The following is a 22,813-nucleotide window of genomic DNA, read 5'->3' on the forward strand; positions in this document are numbered from 1 at the left end:
GTGCGTGTGTTATGGGTTTCATTCCAGAGCAGGTTGCACATTGGTCCTGGGTGGCTCGCAGGCTCAGGTCGTGCTTGGGCGTCCTCCTCCTAATCGTTTCCGAAGTAGCAGCAGCGGCGGCGGCGGCGGCGGCGGCGGCGGCAGCAGCACCAACCGGCAGCAGCAGCAGCAGCCGCGGCAGTACAGCAGCAGCGCAGCGGCACGGCCGGCAGAGCTGTGCAGAAGCGAGCACCGTTTGGGGAGTCCGGGGGGCGGGTAAGAGGGAGGAGGGGGAAAACCTGTCTTGGTCTTTGGGATTATTTTTTCCCCTTCTTTTCCTCTCTCTCTTTCTTGAGGGTGTGTGTTGCCCCCTCGAAGTGAAGGAATTTTGCTCCAAAGCGAGCTGGGACCGAAGACTCTAGGCTAAGTTATCTCTCTATGTAGATGGTGTCAGGGAGCGAAGCTACTGACCGAGCTGCTGGTAAATGTTTTTCACTTCTTACTCTTTAATGCTTAAGGCTTTTTTCCCCTTTTCTTTTTTCCTTGTTTCCTTTCTGTTGCTTCTCATTCTGCAATCGCTCCTGAATCAGCTGCAGTTCTCTCTCTCTCTCTCCTTGCGTTTGTGCAGTTTGCAACTTGTTTCATGGTTTTCTGTGTATTTTTTTCCTCCTTCATCCTCAGACGAATGCTGGAACATTTAAATTCGGCACTTCGGGAGGTCATCATTAGTTGCATGAGTTTCGGGGTGGGGGGAGGGGAAAGATTGGTAGAGCAGACGGTTTATTTTTCTGCAGAAGGACTGCCGGTTTCTCTCTAATGTTCATCGCAATTTTAGGGATTTTTTTTTAGGCTGCATTTTCACATTGCATTGATGTTTAAGGTTATCGTTCTCCAGGATTACAGTGCATTTTGACTCAGTTTTGACAGCATGACAGATACCAGTGGTGCCAGAACTACTGGATGGTACATGCTGGCTAAAATATTCAAAATTGCAGGAAGCATCATTTGCATTCCAAAAGAGAATGTCTTAAAAATGCTGTTTTGCATCACATTGCTGCAGATTTGCAGGAGGCAATAATAGACACCACTACTCGGGTTGCTTGCAAGGATGACAAACATCTAAGTGGTTTAGTGCATCACATACTGCCCTATTCTCCAGTGACTGAGCTAATGCTAAATTTACTTAATAATAAATTTAAGGCTATGGAGAAGAGGGAGGTTGCTGGTATTCTTTTATTCAAAACTGTGAGACATGTAAAGCAATTTCTGACCCCAAACCAGCTCTCTCTTAGATCTTACTTGAAGTAGCATGTTGTCAATTGGGGGTGGGGGAGGGTAGTTTCTGTGATACACATGGAATAAAATTATTTAAAATAGCCAGCATAATGCATGCAAATTGAACTCTAACTCTTCCTTTAAAAATAGAACTCACTCTGTAACTGTTGTTGCCAGAACCTGTTTTAAATATTATTTAAAAATTAATATACAGTAGTCCTTTAATGCATTCATATGGTTTAAGTTCTTTGGATGGTTCTTAGTTGTTCCTATGTTTCTTTTGTTTTACTTGTTCTCCCCTCCCCCTAAGTTTTCAGTTCCAGTTCAGTGGAAAAACTGAAGGGCCAGTCAGTAAAGGCAAATCAGCAATTTAGAAAGAAATCAGTTTACAGTTGTAAAATTTCTGCTAAGCCATGGAAAAATGAACTCATATAATGGCAGCTTAAATGTAGGAATGGGGACTCCTCTTACAATTTGGTTCAGCAGGTTGTGGTTTCAGCATAAGGATTATCATTCCGAGGAGCTTTGAACTCTGAACTCAGGTGAGGGTATCCAGTTCAGAAATACTCTGAGGTTTGCACATTTTACAAAAGGAAAGTACTATTTAAGGAAGGCTCTGTCTGCTAGTAGCCAATTATCTGTGTGTACAGGTTGTGTTTCCAATAATACTGTTCAACTTTGTTTTAATATAAACTTAGCTGATGCTGGAAGAACTGCATAAAACAATAGAGGCTGTTCAGGACTGAAGAATAAAAAAAAACTGTCAATTAACTCAACTAGTCAAACCCTCTTTCATACGTGAGAAAACCTACTCTAAGATACCATGAAAATCCACCTGTTCTAGGTCCCCAGTGTTGACAAAAGCCTTTCTTAAAGCTACGGATGGGAGTCATGAGATGGAAAGGTTGGCTGTTCCTTTGTAGTGTGCTGATAGGAAGTAGACATTTTATTTTGGAAGGAAAGCTCAGCCTGTGCATGAGTCCCTTGAGATGGTAGTATGACCATTTGAAACAAGTCCCTAGACTCTTCGATTTATTGTTTTGGTCAGGTTGAAGGGGTGGGGAATCCAACTTCCATTCATCAGGGTTACAGTTATCTTGGGATGAAACACTGATTTGTCTGGGCACTCAGGAAAAATGAATTACTACAGTAAACTTGGATCCTAGAGACTCAAGGCATTCATGGCACCCTGGTTCCATTATTCTAGGACCCAAACCGGAAAGCAGCATTCCCCATGCTGAGCAGCTGCCTTCTCACTCTGGCATAGTCCATGTATATGGCCTGGACAAGATATCTGATCGGGCGCAGGACTTACCTTTCGGGGCCAAGGGGACAGGGTTTCTAATTGTTATGTAATATATTCAAAGCATGAATTTATTTATGAAACATCCAAATGAGCTTCTGTTTCTGTCTTCACTCGATGGGAAGACCAAGAGTACATTGATTTAAAGAACATTTTCTTTCCTGCTGAGCTTGATGTTTTTACCCACCCACCCCTCTTTCTTCTTCTAGTTTCCTGGCAACTTCAGAAAAGCTCTGGGAATTTGTATGAAAAGATTAAACACATGTACGTCTTGGGTATAATGTCAGGTTAGATTACCATTCAATTAACTAATCTTGTATTACTCTTTCATGAGTCTGTGTCGTTTCATAACTGTGGCTTGTTGGTGTGATTATTATCATTGTTAAGATTTTCATTAAATCTTAACTAAGCTGCCTTTAACTTTCTGTGCCCAGTGTTGATTTCAGGTTGATGTATTAAAATAATATCTTCCCCTTCGTAGGATTGTTGTTAAATTAGATAGGATACTTTCTATTGCTGTTCATGTTGAGTTTCAGCATTTGGAAAAGCATGGCCTTGGACCCTGTGGGGATAAGGCAACTTCTTCCTGGAGATAAAGCTTTGTCAAAAGACAGGTGTTGATTAGTGGAACTTGACAGATCACATTTGGCTGTATTGCTAGAGTTCCTATTTTCATTTTGGTAGGAGAGAGTTTTTCTCTGTGTGTATGAGTTTTCTCTGTGTTTATTATCCTAGAGCTATTCAATAATTTTAAAAATTAGTTACTTTTTTTTCTTGGCATAAGTGAAAGGGACTTTGAGCACCTAGAGTGTTTTTTAAGGAAAACCTGTATTGGTTGGCTTTTTAAAAATTGTCTTCTTATCTGTACAGACTGATTGTGGGAAGTGATTGCTGGTGAAATAGAGCCAAGGTCATTTCCAAGGGCCTTTTTAGTCCTCCCCACTTGAGAGCTCAATCTTAATGTCAGATTTTAAGAGGCAAAACTTAGTGTCAAGTTTCTCTCCTCAAGCAGGACTATAGGAGAAGCCTAGGTTTCCTCCTCAGGACATGGTGTGAAGCAACAGTTTAATTCTTTGAACTGCTGCTTGTACTAGCCCTGTTGTACTCACTACGAGAGACACCCTTCTAATGCACACAGCAGACTCACAGCATTCAGAGAGCTTTGCAAGACTTGATTTTTGGGGAGGAAGAATACACATCTTTGAATAGGGACATAGCAAGATTTTCCTATTTAGTTAATACCCCACCTGCATTGTTTTAAAGCCTACAGTGATTTTATAAGAGTCCTGTGTGGTGAGAGGAAAGAGTAGCTTTGTCAAAGTCTTCTTTGTACTTCTGACTTCTATTTTGCTTTACAAAAGAAATATTCACATTTTTATTAAGATATTCTATCAATAACATGCTTTTTATTATTTTGGGTTGTTTTCTTTACCTAGGAATGATAAACTGGTACTTAACATAATTATTTCAACTGTGCTGAGTGTGTTACGGAGGAATGATATATCTGGCCCTACTCGTATTTCCAAAAGATTAAAGAGGTATAAAGTGTTTTTCCTAAAATGCATGTTTCTTGCCGCCCCAGTCTATTTAATATATTGCATACTAAATTGTGATTCTGAACTCGAATTGTTACATCCTTTCTATGAATCTTTAATGACAAGTGCAACACCTTCACTATATCACTTGCAAATACAGTTCCTTCATTTTTGCCTAACGAATTTCATTGGTCCATTTTCCCTAAAGATAGGATTATGAGCCTTTTAGTTGAAAAGAATTATCAAGGAAAAGTACGGTTATATGCTTTTCAGAAGAACTGAGTGAAAAGAAAGCAGGTGTTTTAACTCTTTTCGTATGAGTTGAGTAAAGAGAAATTCAAATTGAAATTCATACTGTAATGCTGGTAATATGTGAAAGTAAAGTCTATTTTTCCCAGTAGAGATTTTTTTTTTCTCCTGAACAGTACAGATTGTTCTTTGACCCTGATGGGACAGTTGACTGCACCTTTCGTCTTGCCAACATGGTGTGATTACTGCCACAGTATCTGTGGTAGGGAGACTGCCAGGGTGTCTCATGGGGAGAGTGGAGGCAGTTCCTTCTAAGTTTAGCCTTCCCATGACTTGAAGCTGGCTCCCTTGGTTATGTGACCTGTGCAGGCTGCCCAGTGCTCTCCTCCCTTTCTCATTTAGCTCTGCCACAGGTTTTGGGAACATTACTGGAAAGTTAGGTTTATCAGCTCATTGTTTGCATCGTTCCATGAGTTTATGATAGCTAGAATGTGAGGCTGATCAGCAAAAGTTTGAAACTCAAGATTCCAAAAGACAGTTTCTTTTATTGCTCTGATGACTGAGGCAAGCTGAAGCTATGTTTGAAAATACCAGGAACTGTGAATAATCCCTTTCTGATAATAGGACCTCTGCAAAGTACTGATTTTCAAGTTCTGCCAAAGGAAGCTATGTGCATTGTAAAACAGAATTTATCAGTTCATTTTGAAAAAATAAGTCATTTCTTTTGTTTACCCATGCTCCTCAATCCTAAATTTCCCTGATAGGAGGCAAGAACTAAAGCTGGGGAATGAATATAACTCATTCGATGAAGATGAAATTGATACTAATCACAATTTACTAATTCTGAGTCTTTGAAGAGAGCGATTCCATAGACAATTCTTCAGAAAAAGCTTTATAGTTCAATTCTATTTTTACTGTTGCTTGTTGGTGCTGTGTTTGCCATCACTCCTACTTTAGTTGGAGAAATCAAGTGTACGTAGAGAAAAGAAGTATACTACTAGGTAGAAATGATGTAGGCAGAGGTTAAAAAAATTTCATAAAATAGCAAGTGCAGAAAATGGTATCAGCTGGTTGATTTATTTGAAAGAATTTTTTTAAATAATGTAAATGTTAGAAATAGTCAACAGAGGTTTCTAGATTATTTCTAAGAATGGAACTGACCAATCATGATGGCATGTGCATACATGTGTCTATGTCCATACATGTTACTAAACAAAACAATAAATATCTACATAAATAAAATCCTGTTTATTCTTGGGGAACTCATCGCAACAGACGTTCCTGTTTTAAATGTAATTTTTCAGCACTATTTCGAAAGTGAGATTATATGATTATGTACTACACATTTCAGTGGAAATTGCTTAGAAGAAACACAGGCAAATTAAAGCTTCAAGAGTGTAGATTTCAGTGTTTTTCATTCCTTCAATAAGCTGTTTTTGGATTCCCCAGACAGACCAGGTACAGTGAGTCATTTGCAGCTGAAAGGATGCGTAAGCAAGTCAATGGGAAGAGAGGAGGTGCCTTTCTTAAAAACAGAAAATAAAGCTTTGTTCTTTGTGTCTAGAGTCTATTAGAAAGGTGATTTCGTTTTAGTTCATTTTAAAATCTGCCTGATTAGTAATTGTGTCTACGCACATGCACTTGCTTTCACCCGAACACACCCAGTTCATCTGTATTCCGGGTTCCTGGTGGAGACCTAAGGGAAAGTTTGGTGCTAATGGCATGGATTTAATGGCAGCCTGAGAGAAGGGGTTGTGACTAAGTGGAAAGAGAATAGAGAGAGAAATTAGTTCTCTAGTTGGCTACCATTTCCTTACAGTGTTGATCGTACTACCAATTTCATTTCTAAGCTCAATGAAACTTCGTAAGAAGGCACAAACAGTTTTTCAGTATTTTAACCCTAAGAATGATAATATAATTTTTATAAAAACACTTCACAGTGTGTAGGGCTCTACAGTTTGTGTGACCCAGAATCCAGTTGTTCTCCTCTCTAATCCTGTTTATATATATCTCCACACATAATCAGACTCAGTCAGATGAAACCAATTACCAAGAGGAAAAAAATCTAATTTATTTATTATATTTATTGGATGTGTCTGGTGCTTAATTATCCGTTGGCAAATTTACATGTGGCCACAGAAAGGGCTGTGGATGAGTGCAGAAAATTGATCAATCATTACTTCTCAAAGTGTAGAGGAGGCTGCCAAGAAAACAAGGGGAAAAAATGTATCCTCTCTCCTTGTATTAAGTTGATGATCTAAAAATTGAAGATATTCACCTAAAACAGTGGGATGTGTTTGGCTTGACACTGGGAAATCTGGAAAAAGGCAGAAAATTATCAGGTGTTTTTCCTAAGCCAGTGGTGCAATGGAAGAAATGTAAGGTTCTGGACACTGTCAAACATATCATGATGTAGATGCTCCTAGGGCTGTGTTGGAAAATCAACTCAAATTGTCCAACAGTATCAACAACCTAGCCTACCCCTAGGCTATGCTTTTGGGTAGAGGAGTGGAAGGGTGGTAGAATGGGATGGAGTAAGGTAGGCCTGAAGGATAAGTTGAGTGCAAGGTAATGTTTGCAAAGTTACATTTTTTTAGATGTATTTATTTATTGGAAAAGCAGAGTAATAGAGAGAGGAGAAACACTGGTATCTTCCATCTACCAGTTAACTCCCCAAATGGTCTCAAGGGCTAGGGCTGGGTCACTTCCAAGCCCTAGCCGGAAACTCCAACAGGGTTTCCCAAGGGGATGGCAGGAGTCCATATACTGAGCCATTATCCGCTGTTTTCCCAGGTACATTAGCGGGGAGCTGGGTCAGAAGAGAAGTATCCAGGACTCCAAAGTGAGATGCCAGTGTCACAAATGATGGCTTAACTGGCTATGACACCATGCTGGTCTCATGTTTGTGAAGTTTTATTGATCATTACTGGTAACTCCAATGAGCAAAGGCTAAGACAGCATGACAAACGCAATGAATTTAAGTGGATTTTGTATTTGGCTTCTAATGCTAAAGACTGACCTGCCTAGACTTGTAGTTTGGTCTTCAGTTTTTTCCCTTTAAAAAAAAATTCCTCACCAATATCAGAAATGCTTTCCTCCCCTTAGTTATTACTCCCTCTCAGTTTAATGGAATCAATTTTGAGCGTGGCTTATCTTGTGTTTTTGTGTTTTTTTTTTCCCCCATTTGCTCTCATCATACATTTTTGGAAAATTAACAGTCTAGAAGCTGCCATTCAAAATGGATAGTAATGAGCATAGCCTCATTGTCATAAAGATGTGGGAAGCCTGCACTGTTCACACAAGCATCGTCTTATGTAATTCCAGGTCCTGGGGGACCCAGTTTTTATGTCCACCCCATTCACACCCCCAAGGCTGAAAAATGTACCTGAGTATCAGGAAGGAAAACAAAACACTGTTGAACTTGAGATATTGGAAACCTTTCTTTAAGAAAAGACTGAATGGAATGTTTTAAGCATCACAGCACACCAAAAATGTGTCATTTAGAGCAGACACTTAATAAATTATGATTTATTGCTAATTTCTATTTTTTTGGGTGAAATGTCAGCTGGAGAAATTATTTAAGCATTGTAGAGTAGGTTTTATTACCTCTGCAGATGAATTGAAAGGGAGGCAGTTTCATACTTGTAGACTTATCAAGGAAATATTAGAAGTAAACAAGTTTTTTATATTTATGCTAACCTGTATTTGAAGTTATTCTCTAAGAACTTTTATTACAGAATAGGAGTTGCTCTCAGCTGGATTCATTGGAGAAGCCAAACAGTAAATAGCCTGAGCTCTCCTTTCCTATGACAGTGATTTTTCACTAAGCTATTCCCTAAGGCCACTCTAGGTATATGAGGGGCACCAGTTCTTTTATATGATTTGTGTATGTTCCCATAGATTGTGAAGTCTATTCGTGGGCAATTTTCAAGTTAAAATTGTGTTATAGCTACCCTGAAGGTTGTCATTTCTTGGTTTTTCTCTTGTCAGTCAATTCATAAGTGTTTATTAAGCCCCCATGGGGTGTACACAGAGTCGTTCACAGTTGGAGGGATGTATGTGGATGTGGATGATTGGTCTGTGGTCTAGAATATTCTCTTTGTAGGCAACAATATCATCATGTGTGTATGTGCAAAATCCTATTTTAATTACAGAAGCTTCGTAGTTGTCATTTTTTGTTGTGTATGCGAACTGCATTGCCCTGTGACTCCAAGTGTATTTACTCTGAGAAAAGCATAGCTTTAGGCAAGGTCAAGGATATAACTCTCAGCTAGCTTGCTTGCTTTCTTCCTTCCTTCCTTCCTTTTTTTTTTATTCAGATATGTAATAACAGACATGTTTAAGTCAAGAGTAAAGCCAGAGGGGCAGTATTAAGCTGTGTATCCCCTGCCAGGAGGAGTCAAATTGTTAACATCTGAGTTTCAGAGTAAGGACAAATTCTGATTCTGGTCATTTTTAGACCATGCCTGTGGCCTAATCAGTGAATGGAGAAACAACTCAATGCTGCTTAGCTGTTAATTTACGTTTTTCATGAACAGTGAATTAATGTATGATTTTTTTTTAAAAAAAGAGGTTCTTCAAAAGTGTTAGAAATTGGGAAAAAACGGAAATCACCAGTATTCCCAAAATGTCATGAGCAACAGATATTCTCAAAAGGAATTTTTTCCTTTTGAACTTGAAAGCATGTGGGAAATATGTAGGTTCTGGGATTTACTGGGATTCACTTTTCAAAATGTGTCTGCGCTCTTAAATTCATCTTTGATCCATCATTTGTGGGAAGGGTAATATTCTTGAAAAGTATCAAGTGAATAGCTCTGAAAGTGGATGGCAAAGAAAGAGTGCTTGGAGGCACTGACCCTTTTCACAAGCCCTGGTAATAGCTTCCTGGACTTCGGGCAGTCAGCTCTGACTTTTGCTACCAACGGTCACGCTCTTGATTTATGCTCATTTCGTCTGTGATTTTCAAGATGTGCATATCTCATTTCCAGCAAATCATAGCTAAACCATCAAAATTTCTTTTCCATCTTCTGTTCCTTGTCAATCTGCATCAGGGAAGCAATGGCTTAAAAAAGCAAAAGGAGTCTTTGCTGATACATTCCTCATTTAAACTTTGACTGTTGGCTCTTTTTCTGTTGGGTGTAAGAATGTCTAGGGATTTATGACATCATTTATCTATGGCTTCTGGGGTCCTTCTGGATGTAAAGTCTTTGTGATAGGAGAATTTTATTTCTCACAGTATTTATTTTAAAGAGTTAACAACACAGAATAAAAGCACAATTTGAATTATTCTTGATTCAGGGATTTGCTCATGTTCTCAGACTTTCGAAGACACTAATATTGGCCAACAGATGTAGAAAGGGAACTTGCTAGAAGGCTGTTGAGCATGGCAGAATCACCAGGAAAGATGTGTAACCTGGAACATCTTTTGCCCTTGAGTACAGGGGCTCACCTGGAGCCCTCCGCACCATGCATCCTGGATGCTACTCTTGTCCTTAGTACCACCTGTTCTGTCAGCCTGGCTCTATATACCATGTCTGGAAGAAACTCAGCTCTCCTTGTTTTCATGGGTTTCTGGCTCTCCATTCAAAGATCTGGACTTGCGCATTCCTCTTGTTGGCATTGTCTCGTTCTGTCATAGTGTCCATACCCTTTGCAAATGTCTATTCCTTTGAGAGGCAGAAAGTCAGAAGCAGACACAGAGACAGAGACATAAGGACAGGTCTCCCTTCCCTTGTTTCACACTCCAAACACCCACAATAGCTGGAGCTGGATTAAGCTGAAGCCAGGAGCCGGGAACTCAACTCAGGTCTCCCACATGGATGGCAGGGACCCAACTGCTTGAGTCATCACCTGCTGCTTCCCGGGGTGCTCATTAGCAAGAAGCTGGAATCAAGAGTGTAGTGGGGATGGAATTCTGACATTCTCATATGTGAAGTGGGTCTCCCAGGAGGTAACTTAACTGCTATGCTAAATGTCTGCCCCATCCACATCTTTTTTTACTGGAAGTCTTGGAAATTTGGAATTTTGCTTCTTCCTATCCTATAATGGGAAACAAAGATTTTTACTTCATGCAAGATATAAATAATAAATTTCTCTCAAAATAGGGGAAGGACCATCAACAAAACACATAAACAAAAGCCCTCAGCAAATACCTAACAATTATTTCTTATATAGATAATGACCATGGTAGGTTCCTCAGGGTATGAACATGAAAGGTTAATAGCAATGAGAACTTCTCTCTTACCAAAAATGGATTGGAATACATTCCTTATTATAAAGGTATTGAGCCCAATGCTCTTGCTTTTATTACACACCAATCTCAAATATGTTTGTTTTATAGATTCTTTATACTATCAGCAAGAGTCATATTCAAATGTTATCTCTTTGAACTCTGCTCATTCTAAGAGTTAAAGATAATTCAACCAGAACTGGCTGATGCTTCCTATGTGTAAATCTACAAAATTCATAAATGGTCTGAAGAAAGGTAAAAGAGGTTTGTTTAAAGTACAGGAAGAAACGACCTGGATGGTCAAGTAATTACCTATAGCAAATTAATCACAGGATCTGTCAGATCTATCTGTATAATGTATCCAACAAATTTTATAAATCTGTTTATAAGTTAGGAGTGAATGTCATTGTGGCAGTTTCAATAAATAAAAATGTATTTCTTTTTTTTTCCCACAGTTAAACTTTTCTGAGGTTTGAACAGGTGTTCTTGTTAAATTCTTAGTAAACCTGTTAAGGTGTAGGGCCCACACCAGTAATCCACGTCTCCAGCAAAATTTGTGCATCTGAGGGCTAGCTTTTAACTTTCCAATTCTAAATTAGTATGTTTATCCTTCCATCACTGTCGCCCAAGGATTTTGAGAATTAATTAGAAACAAAATCACTTTCAGTCCTTGGATGTTACATTTTGTGCTGAAAAAATATGAGATACTGAAGTGTTATTAATAATGACAAAGGTTCATCCAATAAAATAATCTAACTGCCTGAATTCTCACTTGGTTGGTATTTTCTAATATAAATTACTGTAGGATTAGGTAGTTAAATATTGAATATTGTCTCATTTAATGCAGTTCCATGAAATATTAATGATAATGATGGTTCTCCAGTTTAGGGACTATGGAGATTTTTTTTTTACTGACTAATAGCTCTGGCCAGTAACATAATATGTTTTACAAAATGATAATGAAGATATTTAAATGAAGGTGAAATAGGAAGTAAATGTCCGCTGAACTGACAGATTTCAAATAGGCGAAAGGTAGCAAAAAGTTTTTAGTCCTGTATTAAATAGCTTTCCGTCTGTTCTAAGGATACCACTGTTGTCATCATGGAAGGGCTTTGAGAATTTGTTAAAAAGAATGGATCTGCTCTATTAGGCCCTTGAAGCGGAGAGCCGTTGATGTTGTTTAGTTGGCATGAGGTCTAAAAGTCGGGAAATTGAACTGGGCTTTGAAGGAAGGCTGGTCGTGTTGATTGTGACAGTTGAAATGGGATCGTGCACAAAGTTAAAAAAAAAAAAAAAGAAAGAGAATAAAGGAAATACAAAGGAAAGAGTGAAGCAGGGAAAGAAACAAAAAGAAATATTGACCACATGGTCCAGCCAGAGAAGCTGGGGCCTGCCTGGAATCGACTATTTAATGCACAGAGTGGGAAGTTGTAATTAAGACTTTTGATTCCTCAAGTAGTTTTCCTCCCAAACCTTTACTTGCTTTGGCTTTCCTTCGTGTTCTCGATTCTCTGAACTTGGATGTCAAAGTAGGAAGCTAGAAGCTGGTGATAAATAGGCTAAGTTGTTACCCCTGAAACAGTTCAGCCTCAGAACGAATCAGCACAGAACAGAGCATCAAATTGGTTTAAGTCGGTATTTGTGATTTTTTTTTTCCTCCAGGAGGGAACTTCAACGTTTTGTGAGATGATTTTTATTTGAAATTGCAGTTATCCTTGTTTCAGACCTAGTAATTTAACAGTTGAAAAAGCTCCCTTTTTTGTTCTGTGTAGATAATATATGTGGTGTGAGTGAATGCATTTTATTTTAAAAAGTGTTTTGGGGTTGTATTCTTTAGCACAAACTTATTCCTTGATAAAGGAGCTAGCTATAATTTGCAGAAATGACTGTTTCTTTTTCTTGAGTTGTTAGATAATTGCTCTTTGTATACACTGTGGAAATGTTCATATAGACCAGTGACAAAGCCTCGCAGATGCACTTGCAATTATCTGGAATTTAAGTAAATTTTGCATCTGATACACACAAAGCAAGTGCTTTGTCCAAGCAGGCTCACATACTGGCATGCGGATTGCTGTGAATACAATGAGTCGATTTTTAATGGAAAACAAATGGAACTATTAGTAAGTCTTGTCTTTTATTTGAAAAGACACCAGCTTTAGGCATGGCCTCCAACTTATTCAAGTTCAATGTTGCTTTAGCCCTAAATATGATCTTTGAACTTGGCAAAACATCTTACATGTTGATAACAGGATGCGTAGCCCTGTTTTTATTGGGGGTACCCTTCAGAGCTTTCTGGGAAAAGCATGGTGAAATAAATATTTGTTTCATATTCCGATGTTATTTTTTCTGACTATTTGGGAGAACATTCAACTCTAGAATGGAAAAGGGGATTTCAGATTATAAATAAATCATGCTACAGATAAAAGATAATGACATTGTTACTTAACAACCTCAGTTCTCGAGGGAGACCCTAAGAAGGACCGATCACAGGTCGGAGTTCTACTTCTATTGTAAACCAGAGAGATCTAGCCAGAGGAATAGTTTGCTGCAAAAGCCTCTCTTCTGAGTTTTGTTTAAGATTAATCTTTTCCACTGTGTATTTTTTGTTGTTGTCAGACTTACATAAGTGAGATCTTTGAAAGCTTAATCTTTTTCTCTGTGTTTATTCTTAGAAAATATTAAATGTACCAAGCTCCTTAGATTCTCTTAAATGCCTTGAGGTCTTTTGGGAGAGTCTAAATTATTTTTACTTTCAATGAGAGGGTTACAAATAATTGGTCCAGTGGATGTTTTATTTCAAATTTTGAAGGTTCTCCATGCTTTTCCAGCTTTTGAATGAGGCGCATTTCAAAAGCATCTCAAGCCACATAAAGGCCTGCCTATCTTGCCTACTTTCCGCTTTCTTCTCAATCTAAAATGGAATCTAATAATAACGGGAGATCTTTTCTAATTCTTTTAAGAATCAGAAGCCTCCGGGGGGTCTAGGGGTTGAGTCATTGTTTGACACAAGTGGAATTGGGAATACGTTTTTAAGAACGGAAAGGAGAGCCTGACAGAAGTATTTTGGGCTGCGAATTAGAGCAAGACAGATGTGCTGTTACTGGAACATCATTCCTCTGAAAATATGCCTCCATCTTAAGCAGTTTTCCAAAAACAAAACGTGACACTTCTCCAGCGAAGGACTTTTTGTAGAATTTCGGAAAGGACAGACTCACTGGGTTGTGCAGGGCCAGTCTTGGGTGTGGTCCACAACCTCTCTGGGCCCCCTTCCTGATCACCGCCCTCACCTTCTCCCTGCTGGCCCTTCTCAGGACCATTTCTGAAAGGACAGCGGCCTTTCTTTAGATTTGGAGAGGAACCAGGTGCCTTCCTTGGTATTTAAGCAACTTGCTATTTTGAAATTGCCTTCGAGAGCTGTGGGCATTTTTATTTCTGTGTCTTGCAGCCTCCCTTTGCCTTCTGAAGGAGAAGCTGCTTACATAATACGAGGAAGCAGACCCTTGGGAACCGCCAAGCTATTTTATGGATATTTTGCAAGAAAAGGAATGCAAGTGCTCCTGTGTCATGTGCGCCCTCCCACGGGGGTCTCAATTGGAGATATTTGCACAATAGCAGATTCTCGGAAGGATAAATATATACACATCCATCTTTCAGATGGGGAGGAATCAGTGGGAAGCAGCACCTAGGAGGAAGAGAGCCCACTAATAGCTCAGCCCGCAAGAGCTTCTTGAACGGTTCCAGAGCCAGGACCCAACTGTCAGTGGAGCTTGCCAGGGAGACAGATGCTGCGGTTGGAAGACAGTTTTCCTCAGTTAGATATTTTGTTCTTGTAGATGGCCAACCATGACTCATGGGGGAAACAGGAGAGAGATGGGGGCTGGGGGGGGGGGGGGAGAGAAGAGTAAATCATTTTATTAATTCCTGTTTAGAATGCAGTAATATAAGTCAATGCCAACCTGGTGAACTCTCTGTGAAGCCACAAGTGTTGTCAGGACAGTTGCTGGCTTCAAGGTGTGCCCGGTGATCAAGGTGTCTCATTTAACCCACAGATTAAATGACCGACACAATCTCAGAGGGTATCTGTGGAAAATAGTAATGCAGGAATTATCTAGTCATCCAGGCTCAAAGGATATACACTTCAGATGGATTGGAAGGACAGGAATCAGTTTTGCATAGATCACAGATTTGTTCTCGGTGTTTTCTCTCCTTTTCTCTGTGTCCATGTGTAACATGCAAGTGTGAAAGTTGGTCTTTTTTCACTGTTCACTGTTCTCTCCCTCTCTCCGCATATGTGCATGTGTATATTTGTGTGCATATATACATGAGATATATGTGCATATCCTTCCTGCCCAGGTAACCTTTGAACCCTGAAATATCAACCTTCATCTAGGTTTGTCATTCACTTCCAAATCTCTTAACTCCCTAGCTACATGCAGTTGATTAGATAAAAGCCGAGTATCAGCTATCGCAAAGCTGATGAAATTCACTGTAGCTTCTGTCCACCGCCAGATTGTGAATTTCCTTCACACTCACGAAAAGGGGCCGCTATTGCAGGTGATCATCTTAGCTTTTCCTCTATTTCCCTTTGATAGAGTTGCTTGATTACCTTTAAAAAGAAACAGAAGGAAAGTTTGGCACAGATTCCCTGATTCTTGTTTATGGGGCACTATCTACTTCAGGCTTCCTCTGAGCCAAGTGGATTTAAGAGATCTACTCCGCAGGTCTGCAGACCGGGAAGAAGTGATGTGCCTGCGTGCCTGACAGCAGCCCAGTACCCAGCTCTTAATGGACCATTTTTCTGATAGAGTCCCAGAAGTGTTCCTATTTAGATCTGCATGTCCTTTTTTCACTGGGGTGGCAGATGGCCAAAAGGTGTGTGTTTGGGGGAAAAGCAGGCTTTTCTGTTTTCCCCACAACCAGTTATTTGGAGAGTACTCTAGGAACAGAAAATCACAGCTGTGGAGCCAATTTAGACAGAGTAATTCACAATTGACTTGGGAAGATGTAGCTTGCCTTCTTGAGCCACTGTGCTTTCTGGCCAATATGGAACTGTTTGAGATGAGGCTCTTCACCGTGGGGTCTACGTGTCTTTCCGGGTATCTCATGTCAAATCAAGCGCTAAGAGACAGTTCTGTCAATTTGTAGCATTCCTTGGAGAACTGTGGGTCTTGAAAACCGGGGGTCGTATTGATCTTTGAGTGAAGGTGGTTGCATTTCTTCCAAGCCTTGTCAAAATAATGATGACATTTTTGATTTAACTGTTTCAGACACTTATTTGTGAATGCACAAAAAAAGAGATGGAGGATTCTTGTACAAATGCCAGAGAAGTTGCTGTATTTCCCGTCATCCTGTACCTACATAGTATGTGCTCGATAAATATCATTTGAGGGAAAGGAGCATGAATTTCTTTTCCTTTGGGGGCAAAGGCAGAATAGGCCACATTTTTTGTTAATGATTTGTTATTTTTATTTATTTGAAAGACATTTACAGCGAGAGATAGGGAAAAACAAAGAGAAAAATCTTCAATTCATTGGTTCATTCTTCATATGGCCACAACATCCAGAGTGAGGTCAGACCAAAGACGGGAGGAAGGAGCTTCTTCCACATCTCCCACATGGTGTAGGGGCCCAAGAACTTGGGCCACCCTCTGCTGCTTTCCCAGGTGTTTTAGCAAGGAACTAGATCAAAAGTGGAGCAGCAAGGACATGAACTGGTACCTGCATGGGATGTTAGCCTCTTAGGTGACAGCCCCCACATTTTTTTAAAAATAATGATTGTTAAAATGAACTATGATGGTTTCATTAATATATAATGTAATTGCATCATTGTGTTTTGTGAGCCATTTATAAATGAAGAGTTATCATAAATAAGACTAGTGGACAGATTCCGGCATTGAACAATAAGTGTTAGCAAAAATTTGGATTAATAGAGTCCTTGAATTAGTTGTTTATCAAATGCTAAGTAAGAAAATATGCTGAATAACTTTTGTGCCTCACATTAGCTAAAAGAATTGCTGTAGTACTTGTTTCATAGAAATTTCAAGTGAAAAAGTCTTTTCAGTATGAAAAAATCCACTATTACTGTTTTGCATGTTTTCCTAGAAGTTAGGAAAAGAACTAATAATGTAGAGGGTGACAAACTATGGCCTGTGGACAATATTTGACTTCATGTCTGTTTTTATGTGACTTTAAGTCAAGAATTGTTTTTGTTTTCAAACAGCTAAGAAAAATTCATAAGAGTAATAGTATGTATATCACACTACAGTGATATACAATTAAAATGTCTATGTCCATAAATAAAGTTTTATTGGCATACAAATATGTCCATTCCATCCCATGTTTTCATGGCTACTTTTGCACTACTGCAGCAGTACTGATTGGTGCAACCCACAAGACTAAAAGATTTACCATCTGGCCCATTACAGAGAAAGTGTGCCAGCCCTTATTTGATACATGGTTTTCAGTGGTAACAAGACAGTGCGACAAAACCTGTGCTCATTTTTCTGAGCTCATGCATGTTTTTGGGTTTGACTTGCTTTGTGATTTTAAGTTTATGGATTATTGACAATGTGAACCAAAGGAAGATTTTGTACTAATATGAAGCAATATTTATAATGTTAGCTCTTGGTTTTATAGGAAAATAGATAGTTTCTTTCTGAGATGGGGCTGAGATTATTTAAAGAATGAGGCTTAGGTAGGAATTTGAACTGTGCTTTCCTCTGATCTGTGGAGGCAAGTTGGACTGGTTACTCCTTCCCCAGCCACTTGTACAGTGATTTTTTTTTTTTTTTGCAACACAGACCAGCATGCTTTATGAATCCTTATTCATATACAGTTCATTCCCCCTTCTCTCCACTTGGGTATTTCTGGCCCTGTCAAACTAGCTTCTCTTGGAGTTACTTGGGAAATGCAGATAGAAAACTATGATGTTTCAAGAATCATGCCCACACCTCTAGTTAGAAAATGAGTGAGAGAAAAATCCGCCCTACCACATTGTCAAAGACTTGCCAGTTGTAGGAAGTGGACATAAAGGAAATCACTTCGGTATGAGATGTTTGGGCTTGTACATAACAGTTAACAAGAGAAGAACAGAGGATATGTATTTGTCAGATGGTCTAAGCACTCTCATGTCTCCTACTTTTCCAGAGCTCTGATGAGGTTCTGATACTGACTTCATTGTTTTCAAAGAAGGAGATGTGATGGAATTTAATTACAATTCAACTGATGGAATGGAGATAGAGTCCCAGTCCCCAGAGTCCAGAACATGACCACTGACCATTGTCCCACAGGGCCCACTCAGAACTGCACCTAGCACACTTTGTATGGAGAGAATACCGTGGATTCAACATAAATGGATGGCTTTTTGTGTTTGGCTGAAATATACAAAATGAGTCTCAATGAACAAGGCCAAAAATGGAAGCAGAGAGAAGGAAGGGAAAAAGGAAGCTAACTCAGCTATCGCGTGCACAGGTGCTGGGGCCAGGGACAGCGTGAGATTTTGGAAAGAGCAGGTGCCCCCATTTATTTGCTCTGGAACACAACAGCTGTGAGTGAGAGTACTGGAAATTGTTGGACTCTGATCATTCATTTCATCCCCAATTCATTCAGTGAACACTTATTCAGCTTATGCTGAGTACCAGGCACCAATCTCTGCACTGCGGTAGCGTAAACAGGCATGTAGTTTATGGTTTAGAGAGATGAGATAAACCAAAAATAGGTAATAAGTAAAGGATGAAGATGATTTCAGAAAATGATGAGGACTTAGACGACAAAGGAGAGAGTATATACAGAAGTACACATCTGCTCGTTGTGTGTACCAGTTAATTTAGACAGGGCGGACAAAAATTCTTCTCAGAACACTTAAGTGAGCTGAGACCTCAGTAATAAGAAAAAAATTAGGCACTTGGAGGGAGAGATGTTGGAGTCTTTCAGCAAACAGGAATAATAAGTGCAAAGGCCCTGAGGTAAGAATACAAATGAAATGTGGGCATAATAGAGCCTATCCAAGATGTGTTAACATGGAGTCAAGGGAAAAAGAGATTGGTGCATGCCGAAATCTGGGAATTAGAGACCAGTCGTGAGGAGCCCTGTAGGGCATGATGGGATTCTTTGTAAGGTTTTGTTACTGATGAAATCAGAATTTATTGCAGAATTTTAAGCATAGAAGTACTATGATTGCAAAAAAAAAAATTTTTTTAATTATCCTTGGCTCAGAAAGTTGAGTTCCTGCCACCCACATGAGAGACCTGGATTGAGTTCCTGGCTCCTGTTTTTGGCTCCAGGCCACACCTGGTCACAGTGCATTTGAGGAATGAAATAGTGAATGAGATTTCTCCCTGTCTCTGTTTCTGTCTTTCTGCTATCAAAGAGTTTCTAATTCATTTATATAAAAGCTTTCTGACCAGTAGAAATTTTGAGGAAAATAAGTTGTTGGTTTTGTGTTTTTTAAAAAATTTAGTGTCTTCTTTTTCAGAGTTTCCATTTTTTTTAAAAAAATGATTTATTTATTTTATTTGAAAGGCAGCGTTACAGAGAGGGGGAAAGACAGAAAGAGAGAGAAAGAGCTTCCATCTGCTGGTACACTCCTCAAATGGCCACAACAGCGAGGGGGTTGGACCAGATCACAGCGAGGAGCTTCATTCAGGTCTCCTACATGGATGCAGGGGTCCAGGGGAGACAAGCCATCTTCTATTGCTTTCCCAGGCACATCAAAAGGGAGCTGGATCAGAAATGGTGCAGCGAGGACCAGAACCAGCATCCGTATGGGATGCCTTAATTGCAAGTGGTGGCTCAACCTGCTGTGTCACAATGCCCGGCCCCTGCATTTCCATCTTGAATGATGCAATAATGACAGTGCATTCATTTAGTCAATAAATTGCCTGGTTGGCTAGTTGATTGACTGATTTGTCATGGTATCAAAATTTTGTCATGGAAGTATAGGCTTATACAAATCTACCTCAGAATTCTTCCAACATCCAGGAATTAGAACATTTCTAAATAAAAACACTCTAGATTGAAGGCGAGGCTCTGAAATTTATTGTTTATTAGTGTAAGATATTTTTTATTTTTTTATGTAACATAAACAAATTTCATATATTTAATATATACAAATTTATTAGCATGGTGATATTTCTTACTTTACCCTCGCTGCCACCCTTGCTCCCACCCTTCCTCCTCCTTCCTCTCTTATTCCCTCTCTTAATTTTTACAATGATCTACTTTCAGTTTACTTTATACTCACTAAGTATAAATTATACTTAGTATAAGTATAAATTACTACACTAAGTAAAAAGTTCAACAAAAAGGAAAAAACAATTCCTCAACAGTAGAGACAAGGGCTGTAAAAATCATCGAATCTCAAAATGTGAATTCCACTCCAATACATAACATTTTGCTACTCTATTACTTACCACAGGTGTAAGCTTTAAATGGGGAAGTGTCCTCATTGCCTTTGTGTGTAAGTCTTGGTTAAAAGTATTAAAGTTTGGAAATAGAAAGTAAATTACCTCCTCATAATAAAAGTAGCCTGAACTGTTCTTGTTAGAGTTTATGGAAGAATCATTCTCATGGCACTCACATTTCATGTTTCTTATTCTCAAGGCTGCAGGGAACAATCTTGAATGTTGAATCTTGATTTGTTTACTCTGTAGGCCATGAAATGTATCTATAAACTAAAATCAAGAAATCTTAATTTCTTTGTGGACTTAACAGGGTTAGGTGAGGTTTTATGGCATGTATGAACACCTGCCATTCTACTTAACTGCATGAAAAGAGCATTGTCAAAAACCTATCCAAATAGGAATTTTAAAAAAATAGTAATAACAAAGACAGGTTAAATGTTTATTTCTCTTATATAATCCTTTAGTATTAGATTTGATCATATTTTAGGCTTTTCCGTAGCATTCTGCAAAATTCATTCTGTCGCAGTTTCTTTCAAATCTTGCTTTCCTTGTTAATCATGAGAATATCCCATTGAATGAAAAGAAATCATAACATATCCATAGGAAAGATCATTTTATACAGCAAATCAGATGATACAGGTTTGTTGACAGCTGAAATTTGAATACCCTTTTAGCTTGCTCTCCCTCTCTCTCCCTCTCCCCTATATATGTGTGTATATTATATATGTATGTATGTATGTATATATATATATATATCATACACACACACACACACCTCTTTGGTGTTTTCAGATGTTCATTCTATGTTACTTTCTGCTGCTGTAGCCTTTACCTGTTCAGTAAGTCACTTATAGAAAACTCACTTGCTTGAGTTGATTTAATTCATATCATGTGAAAATTCTTTTTGTACTTATATCAAACTCTGATTCTATTATGTACAATAATATTTTACCCTTCCTGTAACAGGAAAATGACAAGGGATATTTTTGGGCAGACTGTATAGTTGATATGAAAAAGAACTAGGGGAAAAATGTTCTTTTTCAGAGAAATATCACTGGAAAAGCAGTCATTTCAGAGCTGTAAATCACTTAGGAGAATATTTAGTTCTGCCCCCTAAAGGGGGAAATTTGTGCCTGAAGAAGTGAAATAACTTGAAAAAATATCTAGAAGCTTGCCTAAATGAAACTGATCACTGATCTTGAATTGTCCGTTAACTCTAGTTTAAAAACAGAAAATTAACATTGTATTTGAAAGGTTCATTTTGACAAAATTTACAGCTGCCCATGTATTAAAGCATCCTGGAGTAAAATAAATTATACCCACTCAAAATTTGTTACTGGTCAATGAATAATAATAATGTATTTTAATTATTCTAGGTGTAGTACTCCTCTTGGGGAGTATTATATACCCACGAGGTCATTTTACTGCGATACAGATTTTTTTCTCCTTAATTTAAGATTTCTCTACATTAAAAAATCCAGTACAATTAATCTATTTAAAATTCTTTGTGCTTGATGACATTTTTTCATAAAACCCTCTAGGACTCATTTGCAAAGCTGCTTTGAAGTTAATTTCATGCAGATCTCTCTGATTTGTACTTGTGGTGAATTATTGTTAAGCTAAAAGAAAAATATCTGCAAAACTCAAATCTTCAAAACTTACCATTTATTTCATCTTTTGTTTAAATTGGTTTACTTTAAACCATGCAAGTGACACCAAGTACTTCAAGTCTCCAATAAATTAAACAGACGTGATAAAATCTTGCTATGAATTAATATAGGATACAGCAGAATTGCTGCTTAATAATCCAGGTGTCTTCACCCAAGAACACTTATTAAGATACCTATCACCTTATTAAAATGTCCCTACAAATAAAAACCTCTTATTGAGTATTCTTTTCGGTTTAAACTGTAATTTGAATAATTATATTCAAGGGGGGAAGGGTATTTCAATTATGCAAATGATTTCTGGTGCTCAAAATCAGAGTTGCTTAATTGTCAGCGAATAGGTCAGTTTAGATTCTCTCATTAATATTTGAAGTTTTAGTTGAAACCACTTCATGGTACAAATGACAAGCTTCTGTCCTATAGCATTAAGTTAATTTATTGTGACCGCAATGTCAAGTTTACTTTACACTGTAGTGTGTGTTTTTGCTTGACAGTCACCGTTTGTTGTCCATCGGTAAAGTGCAGCTTCTTTCATTCTTAAAATTAGAACCTCAGGATAAAGATAGGTGTAACTGCAGAGAAAGTTAACAGCGTTGCATGTGTCTCGTTTCTGGAAGTAGAATAAAATTTAGTGACTAAGTACTTAAACTGATGATCTTGGAAGAGGAACTCATTGTACAGTGGAATGTAAAATGCTTTACATAACACATGTACTCTTTTCAGATGGTTCATTATTCACATGGAGTGTGTCTAATGAGCATTTTAGCTTCTTACTTAGAAAATACACTCCACTCTGCGTTATAGGCTTTTGGATTCTCCAGTTTGTGGATTATCTGTAGCAAAATGTTAATCCCAGCCATGATTCCAAGTCAATTCCTTTGCTCAGGAATTGTAATTCATTTTTAATATTAGCCTTAGGGGTAGAAACATGATTAGAAATGCAGAATAATGCTTTCATTCAAAACCAATTAAAACAACTTCTGGATTTCCCAACATCATGGGTAATTCGCAGCGCTGCACTTTCCCATTAAGATAGATCAAGTTTGATGAATTGAAAGTTGATTTAAAACTTAGTCACTGAAATATTTTTGGAGAAAACATTTGATCTGAGTTTTTACTGATAAAGAGAATGCTTCTTTCTGCATCTCTTTGGGAAATATGAAACTGCATTATATC

General features: G+C 38.4%; 1 protein-coding gene across 10 annotated transcripts in view; it reads left to right on the forward strand.

Moving 5' to 3' along the window:
- Nucleotides 1–274: 274 nt before the first annotated feature.
- The window catches only part of TENM2 (teneurin transmembrane protein 2), a 1,297,938-nt gene continuing 1,275,399 nt past the window's right edge, over nucleotides 275–22,813 (forward strand). For 6 of the 10 annotated variants that reach the window (XM_051844428.3, XM_051844429.3, XM_070076400.2 and 3 more), the window contains exon 1: nucleotides 276–460. The gene's annotated coding sequence lies outside the window, so the exon portion shown is untranslated. Of the gene's footprint in view, nucleotides 461–22,813 lie in introns of all 10 variants that reach the window. The other 4 variants (XM_051844423.3, XM_051844432.3, XM_051844433.3 and 1 more) reach the window with 1 other exon arrangement.

The sequence above is a fragment of the Oryctolagus cuniculus genome, chromosome 6 (genome assembly GCF_051225735.1).
Source record: "Oryctolagus cuniculus isolate XC-2025 breed Fujian yellow rabbit chromosome 6, ASM5122573v1, whole genome shotgun sequence".
In the NCBI taxonomy this organism is placed as follows: Eukaryota; Metazoa; Chordata; class Mammalia; order Lagomorpha; family Leporidae; genus Oryctolagus; species Oryctolagus cuniculus.